The sequence below is a fragment of the Equus caballus genome, chromosome 25, assembly GCF_041296265.1.
Source record: "Equus caballus isolate H_3958 breed thoroughbred chromosome 25, TB-T2T, whole genome shotgun sequence".
Lineage (NCBI taxonomy): Eukaryota > Metazoa > Chordata > Mammalia > Perissodactyla > Equidae > Equus > Equus caballus.
Window position 1 is genome coordinate 1,056,544 of NC_091708.1, and position 18,709 is coordinate 1,075,252.

Here is an 18,709-nt window from a genome sequence, read left to right on the forward strand (position 1 = left end):
ACGTGCAGGCTTCTTTCCAAAGGGCGAGTTGGGCCCCACAGCATCTTGCTTCCAGCTCTTTGGGAAGCTAAGAAACAACTCGCTCTGCACAGTGCTCTTACAGCCTACCGGGAACATCTCTTCCAAAGGCCTGTGAAACGCAGTTTCTTTGCAGGCCTGATCTGGATGAAGTAGCACTTCTGCTCTGGGTGTGCTACTTTGCCCTAGAGCTGAAAGGCACAACGTGCAGGCTTCTTTCCAAAGGGCGAGTTGGGCCCCACAGCATCTTGCTTCCAGCTCTTTGGGAAGCTAAGAAACAACTCGCTCTGCACAGTGCTCTTACAGCCTACCGGGAACATGTCTTCCAAAGGCCTGTGAAACGCAGTTTCTTTGCAGGTCTGATCTGGCTGAAGTAGGACTTCTGCTCTGGGTGTGCTACTTTGCCCTAGAGCTGAAAGGCACAACGTGCAGGCTTCTTTCCAAAGGGCGAGTTGGGCCCCACAGCATCTTGCTTCCAGCTCTTTGGGAAGCTAAGAAACAACTCGCTCTGCACAGTGCTCTTACAGCCTAGTGGGAACATCTCTTCCAACGGCCTGTGAAACGCAGTTTCTTTGCAGGCCTGATCTGGCTGAAGTAGGACTTTTGCTCTGGGTGTGCTACTTTGCCCTAGAGCTGAAAGGCACAACGTGCAGGCTTCTTTCCAAAGGGCGAGTTGGGCCCCACAGCATCTTGCTTCCAGCTCTTTGGGAAGCTAAGAAACAACTCGCTCTGAACAGTTCTCTTACAGCCTAGTGGGAACATCTCTTCCAAAGGCCTGTGAAACGCAGTTTCTTTGCAGGCCTGATCTGGCTGAAGTAGCACTTCTGCTCTGGGTGTGCTACTTTGCCCTAGAGCTGAAAGGCACAACGTGCAGCCTTCTTTCCAAAGGGCGAGTTGGGCCCCACAGCATCTTGCTTCCAGCTCTTTGGGAAGCTAAGAAACAACTCGCTCTGCACAGTGCTCTTACAGCCTAGTGGGAACATCTCTTCCAAAGGCCTGTGAAACGCAGTTTCTTTGCAGGCCTGATCTGGCTGAAGTAGCACTTCTGCTCTGGGTGTGCTACTTTGCCCTAGAGCTGAAAGGCACAACGTGCAGGCTTCTTTCCAAAGGGCGAGTTGGGCCCCACAGCATCTTGCTTCCAGCTCTTTGGGAAGCTAAGAAACAACTCGCTCTGCACAGTGCTCTTACAGCCTACGGGGAACATCACTTCCAAAGGCCTGTGAAACGCAGTTTCTTTGCAGGCCTGATCTGGCTGAAGTAGGACTTCTGCTCTGGGTGTGCTACTTTGCCCTAGAGCTGAAAGGCACAACGTGCAGGCTTCTTTCCAAAGGGCGAGTTGGGCCCCACAGCATCTTGCTTCCAGCTCTTTGGGAAGCTAAGAAACAACTCGCTCTGCACAGTGCTCTTACAGCCTAGTGGGAACATCTCTTCCAAAGGCCTGTGAAACGCAGTTTCTTTGCAGGCCTGATCTGGCTGAAGTAGGACTTCTGCTCTGGGTGTGCTACTTTGCCCTACAGCTGAAAGGCACAACGTGCAGGCTTCTTTCCAAAGGGCGAGTTGGGCCCCACAGCATCTTGCTTCCAGCTCTTTGGGAAGCTAAGAAACAACTCGCTCTGCACAGTGCTCTTACAGCCTACCGGGAACATGTCTTCCAAAGGCCTGTGAAAGGCAGTTTCTTTGCAGGCCTGATCTGGCTGAAGTAGGACTTCTGCTCTGGGTGTGCTACTTTGCCCTAGAGCTGAAAGGCACAACGTGCAGGCTTCTTTCCAAAGGGCGAGTTGGGCCCCACAGCATCTTGCTTCCAGCTCTTTGGGAAGCTAAGAAACAACTCGCTCTGCACAGTGCTCTTACAGCCTATGGGGAACATCACTTCCAAAGACCTGTGAAACGCAGTTTCTTTGCAGGCCTGATCTGGCTGAAGTAGGACTTCTGCTCTGGGTGTGCTACTTTGCCCTAGAGCTGAAAGGCACAACGTGCAGGCTTCTTTCCAAAGGGCGAGTTGGGCCCCACAGGATGTTGCTTCCAGCCCTTTGGGAAGCTAAGAAACAACTCGCTCTGCACAGTGCTCTTACAGCCTAGTGGGAACATCTCTTCCAAAGGCCTGTGAAACGCAGTTTCTTTGCAGGCCTGATCTGGCTGAAGTAGGACTTCTGCTCTGGGTGTGCTACTTTGCCCTAGAGCTGAAAGGCACAACGTGCAGGCTTCTTTCCAAAGGGCGAGTTGGGCCCCACAGCATCTTGCTTCCAGCTCTTTGGGAAGCTAAGAAACAACTCGCTCTGCACAGTGCTCTTACAGCCTACCGGGAACATGTCTTCCAAAGGCCTGTGAAACGCAGTTTCTTTGCAGGCCTGATCTGGCTGAAGTAGGACTTCTGCTCTGGGTGTGCTACTTTGCCCTAGAGCTGAAAGGCACAACGTGCAGGCTTCTTTCCAAAGGGCGAGTTGGGCCCCACAGCATCTTGCTTCCAGCTCTTTGGGAAGCTAAGAAACAACTCGCTCTGCACAGTGCTCTTACAGCCTACCGGGAACATCTCTTCCAAAGGCCTGTGAAACGCAGTTTCTTTGCAGGCCTGATCTGGCTGAAGTAGCACTTCTGCTCTGGGTGTGCTACTTTGCCCTAGAACTGAAAGGCACAACGTGCAGGCTTCTTTCCAAAGGGCGAGTTGGGCCCCACAGCATCTTGCTTCCAGCTCTTTGGGAAGCTAAGAAACAACTCGCTCTGCACAGTGCTCTTACAGCCTACGGGGAACATCACTTCCAAAGGCCTGTGAAACGCAGTTTCTTTGCAGGCCTGATCTGGCTGAAGTAGGACTTCTGCTCTGGGTGTGCTACTTTGCCCTAGAGCTGAAAGGCACAACGTGCAGGCTTCTTTCCAAAGGGCGAGTTGGGCCCCACAGCATCTTGCTTCCAGCTCTTTGGGAAGCTAAGAAACAACTCGCTCTGCACAGTGCTCTTACAGCCTATGGGGAACATCTCTTCCAAAGGCCTGTGAAACGCAGTTTCTTTGCAGGCCTGATCTGGCTGAAGTAGGACTTCTGCTCTGGGTGTGCTACTTTGCCCTAGAGCTGAAAGGCACAACGTGCAGGCTTCTTTCCAAAGGGCGAGTTGGGCCCCACAGCATCTTGCTTCCAGCTCTTTGGGAAGCTAAGAAACAACTCGCTCTGCACAGTGCTCTTACAGCCTACCGGGAGCATCACTTCCAAAGGCCTGTGAAACGCAGTTTCTTTTCAGGCCTGATCTGGCTGAAGTAGCACTTCTGCTCTGGGTGTGCTACTTTGCCCTAGAGCTGAAAGGCACAACGTGCAGGATTCTCTCCAAAGTGCGAGTTGGGCCCCTCAGCATCTTGCTTCCAGCTCTTTTGGGAAGCTAAGAAACAACTCGCTCTGCACAGTGCTCTTACAGCCTACCGGGAACATGTCTTCCAAAGGCCTGTGAAACGCAGTTTCTTTGCAGGCCTGATCTGGCTGAAGTAGGACTTCTGCTCTGGGTGTGCTACTTTGCCCTAGAGCTGAAAGGCACAACGTGCAGGCTTCTTTCCAAAGGGCGAGTTGGGCCCCACAGCATCTTGCTTCCAGCTCTTTGGGAAGCTAAGAAACAACTCGCTCTGCACAGCGCTCTTACAGCCTACCGGGAACATGTCTTCCAAAGTCCTGTGAAACGCAGTTTCTTTTCAGGCCTGATCTGGCTGAAGTAGCACTTCTGCTCTGGGTGTGCTACTTTGCCCTAGAGCTGAAAGGCACAACGTGCAGGCTTCTTTCCAAAGGGCGAGTTGGGCCCCACAGCATCTTGCTTCCAGCTCTTTGGGAAGCTAAGAAACAACTCGCTCTGCACAGTGCTCTTACAGCCTACCGGGAACACGTCTTCCAAAGGCCTGTGAAACGCAGTTTCTTTGCAGGCCTGATCTGGCTGAAGTAGCACTTCTGCTCTGGGTGTGCTACTTTGCCCTAGAGCTGAAAGGCACAACGTGCAGGCTTCTTTCCGAAGGGCGAGTTGGGCCCCACAGCATCTTGCTTCCAGCTCTTTGGGAAGCTAAGAAACAACTCGCTCTGCACAGTGCTGTTACAGCCTACCGGGAACACGTCTTCCAAAGGCCTGTGAAACGCAGTTTCTTTGCAGGTCTGATCTGGCTGAAGTAGGACTTCTGCTCTGGGTGTGCTACTTTGCCCTAGAGCTGAAAGGCACAACGTGCAGGCTTCTTTCCAAAGGGCGAGTTGGGCCCCACAGCATCTTGCTTCCAGCTCTTTGGGAAGCTAAGAAACAACTCGCTCTGCACAGTGCTCTTACAGCCTAGTGGGAACATCTCTTCCAACGGCCTGTGAAACGCAGTTTCTTTGCAGGCCTGATCTGGCTGAAGTAGGACTTTTGCTCTGGGTGTGCTACTTTGCCCTAGAGCTGAAAGGCACAACGTGCAGGCTTCTTTCCAAAGGGCGAGTTGGGCCCCACAGCATCTTGCTTCCAGCTCTTTGGGAAGCTAAGAAACAACTCGCTCTGAACAGTGCTCTTACAGCCTAGTGGGAACATCTCTTCCAAAGGCCTGTGAAACGCAGTTTCTTTGCAGGCCTGATCTGGCTGAAGTAGGACTTCTGCTCTGGGTGTGCTACTTTGCCCTAGAGCTGAAAGGCACAACGTGCAGGCTTCTTTCCAAAGGGCGAGTTGGGCCCCACAGCATCTTGCTTCCAGCTCTTTGGGAAGCTAAGAAACAACTCGCTCTGCACAGTGCTCTTACAGCCTAGTGGGAACATCTCTTCCAAAGGCCTGTGAAACGCAGTTTCTTTGCAGGCCTGATCTGGCTGAAGTAGCACTTCTGCTCTGGGTGTGCTACTTTGCCCTAGAGCTGAAAGGCACAACGTGCAGGCTTCTTTCCAAAGGGCGAGTTGGGCCCCACAGCATCTTGCTTCCAGCTCTTTGGGAAGCTAAGAAACAACTCGCTCTGCACAGTGCTCTTACAGCCTACGGGGAACATCACTTCCAAAGGCCTGTGAAACGCAGTTTCTTTGCAGGCCTGATCTGGCTGAAGTAGGACTTCTGCTCTGGGTGTGCTACTTTGCCCTAGAGCTGAAAGGCACAACGTGCAGGCTTCTTTCCAAAGGGCGAGTTGGGCCCCACAGCATCTTGCTTCCAGCTCTTTGGGAAGCTAAGAAACAACTCGCTCTGCACAGTGCTCTTACAGCCTAGTGGGAACATCTCTTCCAAAGGCCTGTGAAACGCAGTTTCTTTGCAGGCCTGATCTGGCTGAAGTAGGACTTCTGCTCTGGGTGTGCTACTTTGCCCTAGAGCTGAAAGGCACAACGTGCAGGCTTCTTTCCAAAGGGCGAGTTGGGCCCCACAGCATCTTGCTTCCAGCTCTTTGGGAAGCTAAGAAACAACTCGCTCTGCACAGTGCTCTTACAGCCTATGGGGAACATCACTTCCAAAGGCCTGTGAAACGCAGTTTCTTTGCAGGCCTGATCTGGCTGAAGTAGGACTTCTGCTCTGGGTGTGCTACTTTGCCCTAGAGCTGAAAGGCACAACGTGCAGGCTTCTTTCCAAAGGGCGAGTTGGGCCCCACAGGATGTTGCTTCCAGCCCTTTGGGAAGCTAAGAAACAACTCGCTCTGCACAGTGCTCTTACAGCCTAGTGGGAACATCTCTTCCAAAGGCCTGTGAAACGCAGTTTCTTTGCAGGCCTGATCTGGCTGAAGTAGCACTTCTGCTCTGGGTGTGCTACTTTGCCCTAGAGCTGAAAGGCACAACGTGCAGCCTTCTTTCCAAAGGGCGAGTTGGGCCCCACAGCATCTTGCTTCCAGCTCTTTGGGAAGCTAAGAAACAACTCGCTCTGCACAGTGCTCTTACAGCCTACGGGGAACATCACTTCCAAAGGCCTGTGAAACGCAGTTTCTTTGCAGGCCTGATCTGGCTGAAGTAGGACTTCTGCTCTGGGTGTGCTACTTTGCCCTAGAGCTGAAAGGCACAACGTGCAGGCTTCTTTCCAAAGGGCGAGTTGGGCCCCACAGCATCTTGCTTCCAGCTCTTTGGGAAGCTAAGAAACAACTCGCTCTGCACAGCGCTCTTACAGCCTACCGGGAACATGTCTTCCAAAGTCCTGTGAAACGCAGTTTCTTTTCAGGCCTGATCTGGCTGAAGTAGCACTTCTGCTCTGGGTGTGCTACTTTGCCCTAGAGCTGAAAGGCACAACGTGCAGGCTTCTTTCCAAAGGGCGAGTTGGGCCCCACAGCATCTTGCTTCCAGCTCTTTGGGAAGCTAAGAAACAACTCGCTCTGCACAGTGCTCTTACAGCCTACCGGGAACATCTCTTCCAAAGGCCTGTGAAACGCAGTTTCTTTGCAGGCCTGATCTGGCTGAAGTAGCACTTCTGCTCTGGGTGTGCTACTTTGCCCTAGAGCTGAAAGGCACAACGTGCAGGCTTCTTTCCAAAGGGCGAGTTGGGCCCCACAGCATCTTGCTTCCAGCTCTTTGGGAAGCTAAGAAACCACTCGCTCTGCACAGTGCTCTTACAGCCTACCGGGAACATGTCTTCCAAAGGCCTGTGAAACGCAGTTTCTTTGCAGGTCTGATCTGGCTGAAGTAGGACTTCTGCTCTGGGTGTGCTACTTTGCCCTAGAGCTGAAAGGCACAACGTGCAGGCTTCTTTCCAAAGGGCGAGTTGGGCCCCACAGCATCTTGCTTCCAGCTCTTTGGGAAGCTAAGAAACAACTCGCTCTGCACAGTGCTCTTACAGCCTAGTGGGAACATCTCTTCCAACGGCCTGTGAAACGCAGTTTCTTTGCAGGCCTGATCTGGCTGAAGTAGGACTTTTGCTCTGGGTGTGCTACTTTGCCCTAGAGCTGAAAGGCACAACGTGCAGGCTTCTTTCCAAAGGGCGAGTTGGGCCCCACAGCATCTTGCTTCCAGCTCTTTGGGAAGCTAAGAAACAACTCGCTCTGAACAGTGCTCTTACAGCCTAGTGGGAACATCTCTTCCAAAGGCCTGTGAAACGCAGTTTCTTTGCAGGCCTGATCTGGCTGAAGTAGCACTTCTGCTCTGGGTGTGCTACTTTGCCCTAGAGCTGAAAGGCACAACGTGCAGCCTTCTTTCCAAAGGGCGAGTTGGGCCCCACAGCATCTTGCTTCCAGCTCTTTGGGAAGCTAAGAAACAACTCGCTCTGCACAGTGCTCTTACAGCCTACGGGGAACATCACTTCCAAAGGCCTGTGAAACGCAGTTTCTTTGCAGGCCTGATCTGGCTGAAGTAGGACTTCTGCTCTGGGTGTGCTACTTTGCCCTAGAGCTGAAAGGCACAACGTGCAGGCTTCTTTCCAAAGGGCTAGTTGGGCCCCACAGCATCTTGCTTCCAGCTCTTTGGGAAGCTAAGAAACAACTCGCTCTGCACAGTGATCTTACAGCCTACGGGGAACATCACTTCCAAAGGCCTGTGAAACGCAGTTTCTTTGCAGGCCTGATCTGGCTGAAGTAGGACTTCTGCTCTGGGTGTGCTACTTTGCCCTAGAGCTGAAAGGCACAACGTGCAGGCTTCTTTCCAAAGGGAGAGTTGGGCCCCACAGCATCTTGCTTCCAGCTCTTTGGGAAGCTAAGAAACAACTCGCTCTGCACAGTGCTCTTACAGCCTATGGGGAACATCTCTTCCAAAGGCCTGTGAAACGCAGTTTCTTTTCAGGCCTGATCTGGCTGAAGTAGGACTTCTGCTCTCTGTGTGCTACTTTGCCCTAGAGCTGAAAGGCACAACGTTTAGGCTTCTTTCCAAAGGGCGAGTTGGGCCCCACAGCATCTTGCTTCCAGCTCTTTGGGAAGCTAAGAAACAACTCGCTCTGCACAGCGCTCTTACAGCCTACCGGGAACATGTCTTCCAAAGTCCTGTGAAACGCAGTTTCTTTTCAGGCCTGATCTGGCTGAAGTAGCACTTCTGCTCTGGGTGTGCTACTTTGCCCTAGAGCTGAAAGGCACAACGTGCAGGCTTCTTTCCAAAGGGCGAGTTGGGCCCCACAGCATCTTGCTTCCAGCTCTTTGGGAAGCTAAGAAACAACTCGCTCTGCACAGTGCTCTTACAGCCTACCGGGAACATCTCTTCCAAAGGCCTGTGAAACGCAGTTTCTTTGCAGGCCTGATCTGGCTGAAGTAGCACTTCTGCTCTGGGTGTGCTACTTTGCCCTAGAGCTGAAAGGCACAACGTGCAGGCTTCTTTCCAAAGGGCGAGTTGGGCCCCACAGCATCTTGCTTCCAGCTCTTTGGGAAGCTAAGAAACAACTCGCTCTGCACAGTGCTCTTACAGCCTACCGGGAGCATGTCTTCCAAAGGCCTGTGAAACGCAGTTTCTTTGCAGGTCTGATCTGGCTGAAGTAGGACTTCTGCTCTGGGTGTGCTACTTTGCCCTAGAGCTGAAAGGCACAACGTGCAGGCTTCTTTCCAAAGGGCGAGTTGGGCCCCACAGCATCTTGCTTCCAGCTCTTTGGGAAGCTAAGAAACAACTCGCTCTGCACAGTGCTCTTACAGCCTAGTGGGAACATCTCTTCCAACGGCCTGTGAAACGCAGTTTCTTTGCAGGCCTGATCTGGCTGAAGTAGGACTTTTGCTCTGGGTGTGCTACTTTGCCCTAGAGCTGAAAGGCACAACGTGCAGGCTTCTTTCCAAAGGGCGAGTTGGGCCCCACAGCATCTTGCTTCCAGCTCTTTGGGAAGCTAAGAAACAACTCGCTCTGAACAGTGCTCTTACAGCCTAGTGGGAACATCTCTTCCAAAGGCCTGTGAAACGCAGTTTCTTTGCAGGCCTGATCTGGCTGAAGTAGCACTTCTGCTCTGGGTGTGCTACTTTGCCCTAGAGCTGAAAGGCACAACGTGCAGGCTTCTTTCCAAAGGGCGAGTTGGGCCCCACAGCATCTTGCTTCCAGCTCTTTGGGAAGCTAAGAAACAACTCGCTCTGCACAGTGCTCTTACAGCCTAGTGGGAACATCTCTTCCAAAGGCCTGTGAAACGCAGTTTCTTTGCAGGCCTGATCTGGCTGAAGTAGCACTTCTGCTCTGGGTGTGCTACTTTGCCCTAGAGCTGAAAGGCACAACGTGCAGGCTTCTTTCCAAAGGGCGAGTTGGGCCCCACAGCATCTTGCTTCCAGCTCTTTGGGAAGCTAAGAAACAACTCGCTCTGCACAGTGCTCTTACAGCCTACGGGGAACATCACTTCCAAAGGCCTGTGAAACGCAGTTTCTTTGCAGGCCTGATCTGGCTGAAGTAGGACTTCTGCTCTGGGTGTGCTACTTTGCCCTAGAGCTGAAAGGCACAACGTGCAGGCTTCTTTCCAAAGGGCGAGTTGGGCCCCACAGCATCTTGCTTCCAGCTCTTTGGGAAGCTAAGAAACAACTCGCTCTGCACAGTGCTCTTACAGCCTAGTGGGAACATCTCTTCCAAAGGCCTGTGAAACGCAGTTTCTTTGCAGGCCTGATCTGGCTGAAGTAGGACTTCTGCTCTGGGTGTGCTACTTTGCCCTACAGCTGAAAGGCACAACGTGCAGGCTTCTTTCCAAAGGGCGAGTTGGGCCCCACAGCATCTTGCTTCCAGCTCTTTGGGAAGCTAAGAAACAACTCGCTCTGCACAGTGCTCTTACAGCCTACCGGGAACATGTCTTCCAAAGGCCTGTGAAAGGCAGTTTCTTTGCAGGTCTGATCTGGCTGAAGTAGGACTTCTGCTCTGGGTGTGCTACTTTGCCCTAGAGCTGAAAGGCACAACGTGCAGGCTTCTTTCCAAAGGGCGAGTTGGGCCCCACAGCATCTTGCTTCCAGCTCTTTGGGAAGCTAAGAAACAACTCGCTCTGCACAGTGCTCTTACAGCCTAGTGGGAACATCTCTTCCAACGGCCTGTGAAACGCAGTTTCTTTGCAGGCCTGATCTGGCTGAAGTAGGACTTTTGCTCTGGGTGTGCTACTTTGCCCTAGAGCTGAAAGGCACAACGTGCAGGCTTCTTTCCAAAGGGCGAGTTGGGCCCCACAGCATCTTGCTTCCAGCTCTTTGGGAAGCTAAGAAACAACTCGCTCTGCACAGTGCTCTTACAGCCTAGTGGGAACATCTCTTCCAAAGGCCTGTGAAACGCAGTTTCTTTGCAGGCCTGATCTGGCTGAAGTAGGACTTCTGCTCTGGGTGTGCTACTTTGCCCTAGAGCTGAAAGGCACAACGTGCAGGCTTCTTTCCAAAGGGCGAGTTGGGCCCCACAGCATCTTGCTTCCAGCTCTTTGGGAAGCTAAGAAACAACTCGCTCTGCACAGTGCTCTTACAGCCTAGTGGGAACATCTCTTCCAAAGGCCTGTGAAACGCAGTTTCTTTGCAGGCCTGATCTGGCTGAAGTAGCACTTCTGCTCTGGGTGTGCTACTTTGCCCTAGAGCTGAAAGGCACAACGTGCAGGCTTCTTTCCAAAGGGCGAGTTGGGCCCCACAGCATCTTGCTTCCAGCTCTTTGGGAAGCTAAGAAACAACTCGCTCTGCACAGTTCTCTTACAGCCTACGGGGAACATCACTTCCAAAGGCCTGTGAAACGCAGTTTCTTTGCAGGCCTGATCTGGCTGAAGTAGGACTTCTGCTCTGGGTGTGCTACTTTGCCCTAGAGCTGAAAGGCACAACGTGCAGGCTTCTTTCCAAAGGGCGAGTTGGGCCCCACAGCATCTTGCTTCCAGCTCTTTGGGAAGCTAAGAAACAACTCGCTCTGCACAGTGCTCTTACAGCCTAGTGGGAACATCTCTTCCAAAGGCCTGTGAAACGCAGTTTCTTTGCAGGCCTGATCTGGCTGAAGTAGGACTTCTGCTCTGGGTGTGCTACTTTGCCCTAGAGCTGAAAGGCACAACGTGCAGGCTTCTTTCCAAAGGGCGAGTTGGGCCCCACAGCATCTTGCTTCCAGCTCTTTGGGAAGCTAAGAAACAACTCGCTCTGCACAGTGCTCTTACAGCCTACGGGGAACATCACTTCCAAAGGCCTGTGAAACGCAGTTTCTTTGCAGGCCTGATCTGGCTGAAGTAGGACTTCTGCTCTGGGTGTGCTACTTTGCCCTAGAGCTGAAAGGCACAACGTGCAGGCTTCTTTCCAAAGGGCGAGTTGGGCCCCACAGCATCTTGCTTCCAGCTCTTTGGGAAGCTAAGAAACAACTCGCTCTGCACAGCGCTCTTACAGCCTACCGGGAACATGTCTTCCAAAGTCCTGTGAAACGCAGTTTCTTTTCAGGCCTGATCTGGCTGAAGTAGCACTTCTGCTCTGGGTGTGCTACTTTGCCCTAGAGCTGAAAGGCACAACGTGCAGGCTTCTTTCCAAAGGGCGAGTTGGGCCCCACAGCATCTTGCTTCCAGCTCTTTGGGAAGCTAAGAAACAACTCGCTCTGCACAGTGCTCTTACAGCCTACCGGGAACATCTCTTCCAAAGGCCTGTGAAACGCAGTTTCTTTGCAGGCCTGATCTGGCTGAAGTAGCACTTCTGCTCTGGGTGTGCTACTTTGCCCTAGAGCTGAAAGGCACAACGTGCAGGCTTCTTTCCAAAGGGCGAGTTGGGCCCCACAGCATCTTGCTTCCAGCTCTTTGGGAAGCTAAGAAACCACTCGCTCTGCACAGTGCTCTTACAGCCTACCGGGAACATGTCTTCCAAAGGCCTGTGAAACGCAGTTTCTTTGCAGGTCTGATCTGGCTGAAGTAGGACTTCTGCTCTGGGTGTGCTACTTTGCCCTAGAGCTGAAAGGCACAACGTGCAGGCTTCTTTCCAAAGGGCGAGTTGGGCCCCACAGCATCTTGCTTCCAGCTCTTTGGGAAGCTAAGAAACAACTCGCTCTGCACAGTGCTCTTACAGCCTAGTGGGAACATCTCTTCCAACGGCCTGTGAAACGCAGTTTCTTTGCAGGCCTGATCTGGCTGAAGTAGGACTTTTGCTCTGGGTGTGCTACTTTGCCCTAGAGCTGAAAGGCACAACGTGCAGGCTTCTTTCCAAAGGGCGAGTTGGGCCCCACAGCATCTTGCTTCCAGCTCTTTGGGAAGCTAAGAAACAACTCGCTCTGAACAGTGCTCTTACAGCCTAGTGGGAACATCTCTTCCAAAGGCCTGTGAAACGCAGTTTCTTTGCAGGCCTGATCTGGCTGAAGTAGCACTTCTGCTCTGGGTGTGCTACTTTGCCCTAGAGCTGAAAGGCACAACGTGCAGCCTTCTTTCCAAAGGGCGAGTTGGGCCCCACAGCATCTTGCTTCCAGCTCTTTGGGAAGCTAAGAAACAACTCGCTCTGCACAGTGCTCTTACAGCCTACGGGGAACATCACTTCCAAAGGCCTGTGAAACGCAGTTTCTTTGCAGGCCTGATCTGGCTGAAGTAGGACTTCTGCTCTGGGTGTGCTACTTTGCCCTAGAGCTGAAAGGCACAACGTGCAGGCTTCTTTCCAAAGGGCTAGTTGGGCCCCACAGCATCTTGCTTCCAGCTCTTTGGGAAGCTAAGAAACAACTCGCTCTGCACAGTGATCTTACAGCCTACGGGGAACATCACTTCCAAAGGCCTGTGAAACGCAGTTTCTTTGCAGGCCTGATCTGGCTGAAGTAGGACTTCTGCTCTGGGTGTGCTACTTTGCCCTAGAGCTGAAAGGCACAACGTGCAGGCTTCTTTCCAAAGGGAGAGTTGGGCCCCACAGCATCTTGCTTCCAGCTCTTTGGGAAGCTAAGAAACAACTCGCTCTGCACAGTGCTCTTACAGCCTATGGGGAACATCTCTTCCAAAGGCCTGTGAAACGCAGTTTCTTTTCAGGCCTGATCTGGCTGAAGTAGGACTTCTGCTCTCTGTGTGCTACTTTGCCCTAGAGCTGAAAGGCACAACGTGCAGGCTTCTTTCCAAAGGGCGAGTTGGGCCCCACAGCATCTTGCTTCCAGCTCTTTGGGAAGCTAAGAAACAACTCGCTCTGCACAGCGCTCTTACAGCCTACCGGGAACATGTCTTCCAAAGTCCTGTGAAACGCAGTTTCTTTGCAGGCCTGATCTGGCTGAAGTAGGACTTCTGCTCTGGGTGTGCTACTTTGCCCTAGAGCTGAAAGGCACAACGTGCAGGCTTCTTTCCAAAGGGCGAGTTGGGCCCCACAGCATCTTGCTTCCAGCTCTTTGGGAAGCTAAGAAACAACTCGCTCTGCACAGTGCTCTTACAGCCTACCGGGAGCATGTCTTCCAAAGGCCTGTGAAACGCAGTTTCTTTGCAGGTCTGATCTGGCTGAAGTAGGACTTCTGCTCTGGGTGTGCTACTTTGCCCTAGAGCTGAAAGGCACAACGTGCAGGCTTCTTTCCAAAGGGCGAGTTGGGCCCCACAGCATCTTGCTTCCAGCTCTTTGGGAAGCTAAGAAACAACTCGCTCTGCACAGTGATCTTACAGCCTACGGGGAACATCACTTCCAAAGGCCTGTGAAACGCAGTTTCTTTGCAGGCCTGATCTGGCTGAAGTAGGACTTCTGCTCTGGGTGTGCTACTTTGCCCTAGAGCTGAAAGGCACAACGTGCAGGCTTCTTTCCAAAGGGAGAGTTGGGCCCCACAGCATCTTGCTTCCAGCTCTTTGGGAAGCTAAGAAACAACTCGCTCTGCACAGTGCTCTTACAGCCTATGGGGAACATCTCTTCCAAAGGCCTGTGAAACGCAGTTTCTTTTCAGGCCTGATCTGGCTGAAGTAGGACTTCTGCTCTCTGTGTGCTACTTTGCCCTAGAGCTGAAAGGCACAACGTGCAGGCTTCTTTCCAAAGGGCGAGTTGGGCCCCACAGCATCTTGCTTCCAGCTCTTTGGGAAGCTAAGAAACAACTCGCTCTGCACAGCGCTCTTACAGCCTACCGGGAACATGTCTTCCAAAGTCCTGTGAAACGCAGTTTCTTTGCAGGCCTGATCTGGCTGAAGTAGGACTTCTGCTCTGGGTGTGCTACTTTGCCCTAGAGCTGAAAGGCACAACGTGCAGGCTTCTTTCCAAAGGGCGAGTTGGGCCCCACAGCATCTTGCTTCCAGCTCTTTGGGAAGCTAAGAAACAACTCGCTCTGCACAGTGCTCTTACAGCCTACCGGGAGCATGTCTTCCAAAGGCCTGTGAAAGGCAGTTTCTTTGCAGGTCTGATCTGGCTGAAGTAGGACTTCTGCTCTGGGTGTGCTACTTTGCCCTAGAGCTGAAAGGCACAACGTGCAGGCTTCTTTCCAAAGGGCGAGTTGGGCCCCACAGCATCTTGCTTCCAGCTCTTTGGGAAGCTAAGAAACAACTCGCTCTGCACAGTGCTCTTACAGCCTAGTGGGAACATCTCTTCCAACGGCCTGTGAAACGCAGTTTCTTTGCAGGCCTGATCTGGCTGAAGTAGGACTTTTGCTCTGGGTGTGCTACTTTGCCCTAGAGCTGAAAGGCACAACGTGCAGGCTTCTTTCCAAAGGGCGAGTTGGGCCCCACAGCATCTTGCTTCCAGCTCTTTGGGAAGCTAAGAAACAACTCGCTCTGAACAGTGCTCTTACAGCCTAGTGGGAACATCTCTTCCAAAGGCCTGTGAAACGCAGTTTCTTTGCAGGCCTGATCTGGCTGAAGTAGGACTTCTGCTCTGGGTGTGCTACTTTGCCCTAGAGCTGAAAGGCACAACGTGCAGGCTTCTTTCCAAAGGGCGAGTTGGGCCCCACAGCATCTTGCTTCCAGCTCTTTGGGAAGCTAAGAAACAACTCGCTCTGCACAGTGCTCTTACAGCCTAGTGGGAACATCTCTTCCAAAGGCCTGTGAAACGCAGTTTCTTTGCAGGCCTGATCTGGCTGAAGTAGCACTTCTGCTCTGGGTGTGCTACTTTGCCCTAGAGCTGAAAGGCACAACGTGCAGGCTTCTTTCCAAAGGGCGAGTTGGGCCCCACAGCATCTTGCTTCCAGCTCTTTGGGAAGCTAAGAAACAACTCGCTCTGCACAGTGCTCTTACAGCCTACGGGGAACATCACTTCCAAAGGCCTGTGAAACGCAGTTTCTTTGCAGGCCTGATCTGGCTGAAGTAGGACTTCTGCTCTGGGTGTGCTACTTTGCCCTAGAGCTGAAAGGCACAACGTGCAGGCTTCTTTCCAAAGGGCGAGTTGGGCCCCACAGCATCTTGCTTCCAGCTCTTTGGGAAGCTAAGAAACAACTCGCTCTGCACAGTGCTCTTACAGCCTAGTGGGAACATCTCTTCCAAAGGCCTGTGAAACGCAGTTTCTTTGCAGGCCTGATCTGGCTGAAGTAGGACTTCTGCTCTGGGTGTGCTACTTTGCCCTAGAGCTGAAAGGCACAACGTGCAGGCTTCTTTCCAAAGGGCGAGTTGGGCCCCACAGCATCTTGCTTCCAGCTCTTTGGGAAGCTAAGAAACAACTCGCTCTGCACAGTGCTCTTACAGCCTACGGGGAACATCACTTCCAAAGGCCTGTGAAACGCAGTTTCTTTGCAGGCCTGATCTGGCTGAAGTAGGACTTCTGCTCTGGGTGTGCTACTTTGCCCTAGAGCTGAAAGGCACAACGTGCAGGCTTCTTTCCAAAGGGCGAGTTGGGCCCCACAGCATCTTGCTTCCAGCTCTTTGGGAAGCTAAGAAACAACTCGCTCTGCACAGCGCTCTTACAGCCTACCGGGAACATGTCTTCCAAAGTCCTGTGAAACGCAGTTTCTTTTCAGGCCTGATCTGGCTGAAGTAGCACTTCTGCTCTGGGTGTGCTACTTTGCCCTAGAGCTGAAAGGCACAACGTGCAGGCTTCTTTCCAAAGGGCGAGTTGGGCCCCACAGCATCTTGCTTCCAGCTCTTTGGGAAGCTAAGAAACAACTCGCTCTGCACAGTGCTCTTACAGCCTACCGGGAACATCTCTTCCAAAGGCCTGTGAAACGCAGTTTCTTTGCAGGCCTGATCTGGCTGAAGTAGCACTTCTGCTCTGGGTGTGCTACTTTGCCCTAGAGCTGAAAGGCACAACGTGCAGGCTTCTTTCCAAAGGGCGAGTTGGGCCCCACAGCATCTTGCTTCCAGCTCTTTGGGAAGCTAAGAAACCACTCGCTCTGCACAGTGCTCTTACAGCCTACCGGGAACATGTCTTCCAAAGGCCTGTGAAACGCAGTTTCTTTGCAGGTCTGATCTGGCTGAAGTAGGACTTCTGCTCTGGGTGTGCTACTTTGCCCTAGAGCTGAAAGGCACAACGTGCAGGCTTCTTTCCAAAGGGCGAGTTGGGCCCCACAGCATCTTGCTTCCAGCTCTTTGGGAAGCTAAGAAACAACTCGCTCTGCACAGTGCTCTTACAGCCTAGTGGGAACATCTCTTCCAACGGCCTGTGAAACGCAGTTTCTTTGCAGGCCTGATCTGGCTGAAGTAGGACTTTTGCTCTGGGTGTGCTACTTTGCCCTAGAGCTGAAAGGCACAACGTGCAGGCTTCTTTCCAAAGGGCGAGTTGGGCCCCACAGCATCTTGCTTCCAGCTCTTTGGGAAGCTAAGAAACAACTCGCTCTGAACAGTGCTCTTACAGCCTAGTGGGAACATCTCTTCCAAAGGCCTGTGAAACGCAGTTTCTTTGCAGGCCTGATCTGGCTGAAGTAGCACTTCTGCTCTGGGTGTGCTACTTTGCCCTAGAGCTGAAAGGCACAACGTGCAGCCTTCTTTCCAAAGGGCGAGTTGGGCCCCACAGCATCTTGCTTCCAGCTCTTTGGGAAGCTAAGAAACAACTCGCTCTGCACAGTGCTCTTACAGCCTACGGGGAACATCACTTCCAAAGGCCTGTGAAACGCAGTTTCTTTGCAGGCCTGATCTGGCTGAAGTAGGACTTCTGCTCTGGGTGTGCTACTTTGCCCTAGAGCTGAAAGGCACAACGTGCAGGCTTCTTTCCAAAGGGCTAGTTGGGCCCCACAGCATCTTGCTTCCAGCTCTTTGGGAAGCTAAGAAACAACTCGCTCTGCACAGTGATCTTACAGCCTACGGGGAACATCACTTCCAAAGGCCTGTGAAACGCAGTTTCTTTGCAGGCCTGATCTGGCTGAAGTAGGACTTCTGCTCTGGGTGTGCTACTTTGCCCTAGAGCTGAAAGGCACAACGTGCAGGCTTCTTTCCAAAGGGAGAGTTGGGCCCCACAGCATCTTGCTTCCAGCTCTTTGGGAAGCTAAGAAACAACTCGCTCTGCACAGTGCTCTTACAGCCTATGGGGAACATCTCTTCCAAAGGCCTGTGAAACGCAGTTTCTTTTCAGGCCTGATCTGGCTGAAGTAGGACTTCTGCTCTCTGTGTGCTACTTTGCCCTAGAGCTGAAAGGCACAACGTGCAGGCTTCTTTCCAAAGGGCGAGTTGGGCCCCACAGCATCTTGCTTCCAGCTCTTTGGGAAGCTAAGAAACAACTCGCTCTGCACAGCGCTCTTACAGCCTACCGGGAACATGTCTTCCAAAGTCCTGTGAAACGCAGTTTCTTTGCAGGCCTGATCTGGCTGAAGTAGGACTTCTGCTCTGGGTGTGCTACTTTGCCCTAGAGCTGAAAGGCACAACGTGCAGGCTTCTTTCCAAAGGGCGAGTTGGGCCCCACAGCATCTTGCTTCCAGCTCTTTGGGAAGCTAAGAAACAACTCGCTCTGCACAGTGCTCTTACAGCCTACCGGGAGCATGTCTTCCAAAGGCCTGTGAAACGCAGTTTCTTTGCAGGTCTGATCTGGCTGAAGTAGGACTTCTGCTCTGGGTGTGCTACTTTGCCCTAGAGCTGAAAGGCACAACGTGCAGGCTTCTTTCCAAAGGGCGAGTTGGGCCCCACAGCATCTTGCTTCCAGCTCTTTGGGAAGCTAAGAAACAACTCGCTCTGCACAGTGCTCTTACAGCCTAGTGGGAACATCTCTTCCAACGGCCTGTGAAACGCAGTTTCTTTGCAGGCCTGATCTGGCTGAAGTAGCACTTCTGCTCTGGGTGTGCTACTTTGCCCTAGAGCTGAAAGGCACAACGTGCAGGCTTCTTTCCAAAGGGCGAGTTGGGCCCCACAGCATCTTGCTTCCAGCTCTTTGGGAAGCTAAGAAACAACTCGCTCTGAACAGTGCTCTTACAGCCTAGTGGGAACATCTCTTCCAAAGGCCTGTGAAACGCAGTTTCTTTGCAGGCCTGATCTGGCTGAAGTAGCACTTCTGCTCTGGGTGTGCTACTTTGCCCTAGAGCTGAAAGGCACAACGTGCAGGCTTCTTTCCAAAGGGCGAGTTGGGCCCCACAGCATCTTGCTTCCAGCTCTTTGGGAAGCTAAGAAACAACTCGCTCTGCACAGTGCTCTTACAGCCTAGTGGGAACATCTCTTCCAAAGGCCTGTGAAACGCAGTTTCTTTGCAGGCCTGATCTGGCTGAAGTAGGACTTCTGCTCTGGGTGTGCTACTTTGCCCTAGAGCTGAAAGGCACAACGTGCAGGCTTCTTTCCAAAGGGCGAGTTGGGCCCCACAGCATCTTGCTTCCAGCTCTTTGGGAAGCTAAGAAACAACTCGCTCTGCACAGTGCTCTTACAGCCTACGGGGAACATCACTTCCAAAGGCCTGTGAAACGCAGTTTCTTTGCAGGCCTGATCTGGCTGAAGTAGGACTTCTGCTCTGGGTGTGCTACTTTGCCCTAGAGCTGAAAGGCACAACGTGCAGGCTTCTTTCCAAAGGGCGAGTTGGGCCCCACAGCATCTTGCTTCCAGCTCTTTGGGAAGCTAAGAAACAACTCGCTCTGCACAGTGCTCTTACAGCCTAGTGGGAACATCTCTTCCAAAGGCCTGTGAAACGCAGT